The sequence below is a fragment of the Monopterus albus genome, unplaced genomic scaffold (genome assembly GCF_001952655.1).
Source record: "Monopterus albus unplaced genomic scaffold, M_albus_1.0 scaffold220.1, whole genome shotgun sequence".
NCBI classification, from domain to species: domain Eukaryota; kingdom Metazoa; phylum Chordata; class Actinopteri; order Synbranchiformes; family Synbranchidae; genus Monopterus; species Monopterus albus.
In genome coordinates, this window is record NW_018128100.1 from 290,775 (window position 1) to 296,885 (window position 6,111).

Consider the following 6,111-nt stretch of genomic DNA (forward strand, 5'->3'; position numbering starts at 1 on the left):
GGGATAAACAGATCAATAAGAGCATCAGGACAGTGATCAGCTGATTGATCCTGATCGGTGACCCTGCTGGTTTTATCTTTCACATGTCCACCGGCTGTATTAGCTTTATCTTTCACATGTCCACCGGCTGTACGTCTCTGCCGTGACCAGCCAGAGCTTCAGTTCTGATGATTCCAGCAAAGCTGTGGAATTTCCAAAGTGCTGATCTTTTATAAATTCCCTATAAAACAGCTTAAAGATTGACAAGAGTCATCCTCCTGAAGTCGAAGTCTAACGCCGGTATAAAAAAAAAAAAAGCCATAAGCAGCTAAAAAGTTGTACATTAAATCCTCTGCAGCGTATAAATGATTCAGACACTGAATAAGGAAAAACAGTGAGGAGGTGTTAAATCCTGCTTCACTACCTGACAGTCTGCAGGTGCACGGCTGGTGTGGACGTCACCTGTCAGACTGAATACTCAAACTTAATGAAGGTTTGATGCCTGGTCAGACTCTTTATTCAACGTGGCCACCCTGTGCATTCTGGCAAAACCGTAGGGGGTAAATCATAACTGTAGACTCCCTCAAATTAAAGTAGTTTTAGTATGAATAACAAATCATGCAGGTGATGATACTGAACAAGGTGAAGGACACCTGTCAGTGGAACATGAGGTTGTGTAAAACCGTTTGTCCTGTCCCACCCAAGTCCTTCTTCATCACTTTGCTCTTTAAAACCACCTCAAAGTATTAAAACCCTCACAGCCCGAGTGTGTGCTCTACATGTGACTGGCGGTATCACCCCAAACTCTCCAAATCAACAACGTTACAAAAAAGCAGCAGATACAGGTTCAGGTTTCAGAGCTGTAAACTCCTGGAAACAGCTGAAACCAGTACTCCCATCTCACTGGAATGTTTAAGAGAAGTCCTTTGGGGGTGAAGCCTCAGACACCTAACGAGTAATGTGACAAACCAGGACAAGGCATACTACAGACACACACCTGGTTCATGCTCAAGTTAACAGCCGGAATCTCTCTGGACTAAGAGCTGAAGCAAAGAGGGTCTGTCACTGTTTCAGCTCAGGTTGTTTTAATAGCAAACAGGCCCCGTCAGACCTGCCTACTCCCAAACATCACCTGGCAGAGGCCTCGCTTTGACTCCCATTTCACGATTACAGCCCTCGCCACCATAATGATACAACGCCAGGTTGGCCTCATTTGCATTTTCATGACGTGACTCACTCACAGCTGAGCCAAAGTCTGCATGAAAACATGGATCTGCTGCTAACAACCAGCGGTGACAGCAGAGAGACTGTCTGCTGCTAAACGTTAACATGACACCTCCAGACCTGAAGAGTAAACACAGACAGAGGCTTTACCTTTACCTGTCCAACGTAATGTTGGATGGAAGTTCAGACTCATCTAGTTTTCTTTTGGTAAAATAATTTGTCTTGGACATAGTGGCTTTGAACTTTGCACATTTCCTCCAGCTGTTTAACAGCTGTAGTAATGCGATTATACAATTTGCATAGAGAAATTTTCATGCTACTTTGTACCAGTGTATTATCTGACTTTTACGCTCTCCTGCCTACAGAGCACGTCACCTATTTTACTGCATTCTTGTTCATATACATACACAGGATCTGCGCTTTACTGACTAACTGGGCGTACAAACTGGCTTGATGCATACTTTGGATATACAGTGTGTGTCACGTCTTCATTTGACCAGTTTGTTCTTTAGTCTATAAACGATCAAAACCAGAGACAGAATGTCCATCACTGTCCAACCAGCAGCCAAAGAAAGAAGCAAAGAAAAACAAGCTAATCATGGACTTGACCAGTTCATTAGGAACAGGACTTGATAATGAAGATAAATGTTGCGGTAGGAGTTGGAATCAGTCCATTTTCTGTTCCCTGACTCCGTGATTCAAGGACTAATAATAGCGCCTTCACAGCCACCTGAGGAAAATGGCGGGTCTGTAATGTGCCCCAAAGGGTTTATGGGTATAAAGAGCCAGATGCTGACACATGATCGTGGCTCCTCAGGCCTGAGACACTGATTTACACAGCAGACAGAAGAAAAACGTGGACATTAGATGATGTGATCCAAAGTGTCATCTCTCAGCTCCTAGAGGAACATAAAACAACAGTGAGGCCAAGGATCAGGTTAGTTTTCAGCCTCTCTGACACCAAACTCCATAAGGTCACAGCACAGAACCCCCAGTAAATGAACCTGTGAGCCTACGTAGCCTTTGTTTTGTGTGTGTGAGAACCACAACACAACAACAGCGTCAGCTCCAGGATGTTTTGGCTTCCTCAGGGAGCAGGAAACCCCCGGAGTGAGGTGGCCGGCCTCGCAGACGGCGTGTAAGTCGATACTCTTCATCGCCTTTGTCAACAAGAGGCTGAGGTCTGCTCAGTGTGGTATAACTAATCTCCACCAGAAACCGGATCCGTATGACCTCTAGTGCTTCGTCGCCACCAGTGAGGAGAAAGTAGATGGTACAGGTTGCTGCTGCACGGCAGGGCGGGCGGCGCTGGCCTGCTCACGACCTATGGACTGACACCAACACCTCACATTTTGACCGCATTCTGCCCAACAGGTCTGAAGCCTCGCTCACGAATTGTCATTGAACAGACAGGGGAGCTGGTCAGAGCTGTGCTGGGATATTCTGAACATGCACACAGACCCGCAGCCAAACATCTGAACAGTCTGAACCTGTGAGGAAGAGGCAGAGAGTGGAAGAAGCTATTGTGGTTTTACTGGTGTTTGTTGGTTTGTAAGCTATCGTGGTTTTACTGGTGTTTGTTGGTTTGTTCACAGCATAGCTCAAACAGCAATGAATGGATTCAGACCACATGTTCTGGAGAGGTTGGGTACGGCCCACGGAACAATCCAACAGATTTTGGTGCTGATCCGGATCATCATCTGGATCCAAGAATCCATTTCCTGAACCCCAACATCCATAATACACTTCCAGGATACTCCAGGAATTCCTTGACTAGGTTTCCTGATAATTTCACTCCTTCCCTCTCCCACCTCCACCGGCTTCCTACTCAGAGTTAATATGTGCAAGAAATACAAGACAATACAAGAGGTGTGTACAGAGACAAAACACAGCCTGAACATTTTAATCAGAATGGGAGTAGATGTATATGGAGGAAACCAGCTGCCTAATTCTCAACATTCTCAGCTTTCTCGTGTAAACAAGGATATTTTAAGTAGCTAAAGATACATTTAAAGAGCTTATCATGAGTAAGACACTTGGACAGTTGAGCCCCATCCCAGGATGCCAAGCACATCTCTGTAGCCAAAACCAATCATGACCAGCCACCAGTTATATTTTTTAAATACACATTCAACTCTATAAAAGTTATAAAGTGTACATCACTATGGTAGCAAAAACAGTTTCCCCATGAAAGCTCAATATCCAACTAATCCAATAATCATACAGTCACTCGGGATCATTTACTGAAGAGGCCTTTGATCCCTGAAGTCCCTGAAACCCCCCGAAATCAGGAAGGATGGCTCTAGTTCCTGTTAAGACAAACTATGTCAGTTCAGTCATAAAAGAAGGATGTGGTGAGGAAGGAGCAAAAGCCAAAGTCCCTTATGAAGTCAGGAGCTCGCTGCAGGAGAGGCACCCACCAAAATCAAAGACAAGCCAAACTATAATGATCATGCCACTATGGGAAGAGTAAACTGATCCCACAGGTGTTAAAAACACCACACGGTGCATATAAATCCATAACACAGGGACATAAAAGACAACTTAGTGTGATGTTTGAGTCATTCAGGCCCACGCTGCATTACTTTGTGAGAATAAACGATCACAATACTGATTTCAAAGCAGCTTCAGCATAAAAACAAGCTCAGGACAAACACAGTAAGCTATGACAGCTCTTATATAATCATGCAACCCAGATGAAACCAGGCACTGGCCGAGCCTGTTCCCTGCATCCAGACCTCTGAGGATACCACACGATCCTTTGTCATCGTTCAGGCAATAATATCACAACGACCAGACTACCACCCGCAGCTTTTTCTTATGCAAAGCATGTCCACCGATTCTAGTTCCCAGGCTCAGCAGCAGCAGGACTGTGCGTGTAGGCCGCAGCCGGGCTCATTGTGAGCTCTGACATATTGGTGCTGCACAACAACACACTCCCAATACCATGTACGCACCACTGAATCCTCCTGGCAGCTGCCAAGCTCTGTGTTTCCTCAGCTCCCTCTAATGTAATGAGGCTTTTGCTAAAAGCTCGTTCCGACGTGCGCTCCGTTGTAGATGTCCAGACACAATCTACCGCCGACACGAACTTCGTTCAAAAATGGTCCGAATCTGGACTCGACCCGCTTGGCAGCCACAAACGTAACCTGTGAACAATGACTCAACACTTTTTTGGACTTGGGAGACACTTCTATTTAATTCGGCATGTAAATAATCTACAATTGATCATCAAACCAAAAGACTCCAACTTTTTATCCTTATCTAGGGGGTTATTTGCACTTTATTCCTTCACCAGAATACACCCTTTGTTGCAAACAGCAGCGCAGTTGGGTGAACTGATAAGGTTGAAGCTTTACTTGAATAAAGAGTCACGGTAAATTCTTATATACGCAGAATTTTAGAGTGTGTCTCAGTTATTCAAAACCTCTATTGGATAATGTTTTCTTCGATAGCTGACTCAATTTATTATCAACCAATTTTAAATGGCCGCACGTCTGAAGGAAGTCTGGCGTCGACTCCTCTCCAAGCTAGACAAATCTAAGGATGATTTCCGTTGTTAAAAACACCAGAACTCTCACCGCTGAATGCAGGAATGATAGAAACTCGGTGGATATCGTAGTTCAGTCGTGTTGTGCTGCCGGTTTTCCTCCTGGGAAAGCTACGGCATGTGTTGACAGGCTCCTGTGGCCGCTAGCACGGGACGCTGCTGCTAGCATAACCGTCTTATTGTGAGACATTCTCCCGGTGCATGCCACCGGTGCTACCTACCTCGTCTGTGTGGAAACTCCCGAGACTCCGCAGCTTGTTTTTCGGGAAACGGTTATTTATTTATTTTTATTTTTTTAATCCCTAAAAAGAAGCGCAGGTTCCAACCACAGTGTCTCCAGTAGCTCAATATCCGCTCCGGAAGCCTGGGAAACACTCTCCCAGCCCGGCAGCCTCCGACTCCCGCAGCAATCTTGGGAAACCGGCCCCGTGACGTCAGAGCTCTGGCGGAGTCAGTGTCCCTGCAGGGGGCGCTATCCAGAGAAGGTACGGGGGTGGCCGAGGTGGAACACTTCAACGCGAGAACCACAGGATCATGTCCAGGTAGATTTAAAATAGGGTTAAAGGAACAGTCCAAACAAAAATGTTACTTCTCTTTAAATAAATCAAGAACGGATGTCAGATGGAAGACACAGGGAAGCTGTTCATTAGAATCAGCTGTGAATATTAGGGGAAGGCAATACCACAAAATCTGGCTTCAGTGTGGTAAGATACTGAGATCACTACTATCACTACTGTGCAGTGAAGTTGAGTGAATATATACCCTACAGTAGCTAATAAATTAATACATTAAAATACACACAGACTTAACATTTATGAACAGAAAAACAATCCCATCACACAGCAGCTCTGGAAAATAAAATATAAAAAATATTTTACACTGCAGTTAAAACGATGAGGTTTTTAAAGGAACACTAAACCACGTCCACAACAGCCAAGTAAACCCCAGACACTGATTAAGAACCTGAAACGAGCTGGAAAGTGGATCATTTAGTTCCACACACGTCACCATTCATAGGTTCAAGCAGTTAATTTATATTTGATGTGTTGATGGTCTAAGGCTTCAGTAGAAACAAGCTCATAAGTGGAAATGACAACACACAGTTCAGCAGTCATGAATGTTTCAGTGTCCAGTAACATAACACCGGATAAGTGCTCCCTCGTGAACCAGACTGAAAGCCGAGGGCAGCGTTTCATAGCGACCCACCTGCAGGAGACGCACCTGTCACTGACCTGCAGCTGTTTCCCACACAGACCGCTACAGGGTTAGGGTTAGGCTAATCAGAGTCTCTGCTGACGTGGAGCAGGTCTGCACTGCACTTCCTGCTTGTTTTGGGGATTGAGTTTTAGTTCAGTGCG

The 6,111-nt window shown here is 45.1% G+C and overlaps 1 protein-coding gene across 1 annotated transcript in view; it reads right to left on the reverse strand.

Moving 5' to 3' along the window:
* The window catches only part of myo6a (myosin VIa), a 101,735-nt gene extending 96,422 nt beyond the window's left edge, over window positions 1-5,313 (reverse strand). Inside the window, exon 1 of the mRNA XM_020619470.1 lies at window positions 4,975-5,313. The gene's annotated coding sequence lies outside the window, so the exon portion shown is untranslated. The remainder of the gene's footprint in view (window positions 1-4,974) is intronic.
* Window positions 5,314-6,111: the final 798 nt, after the last annotated feature.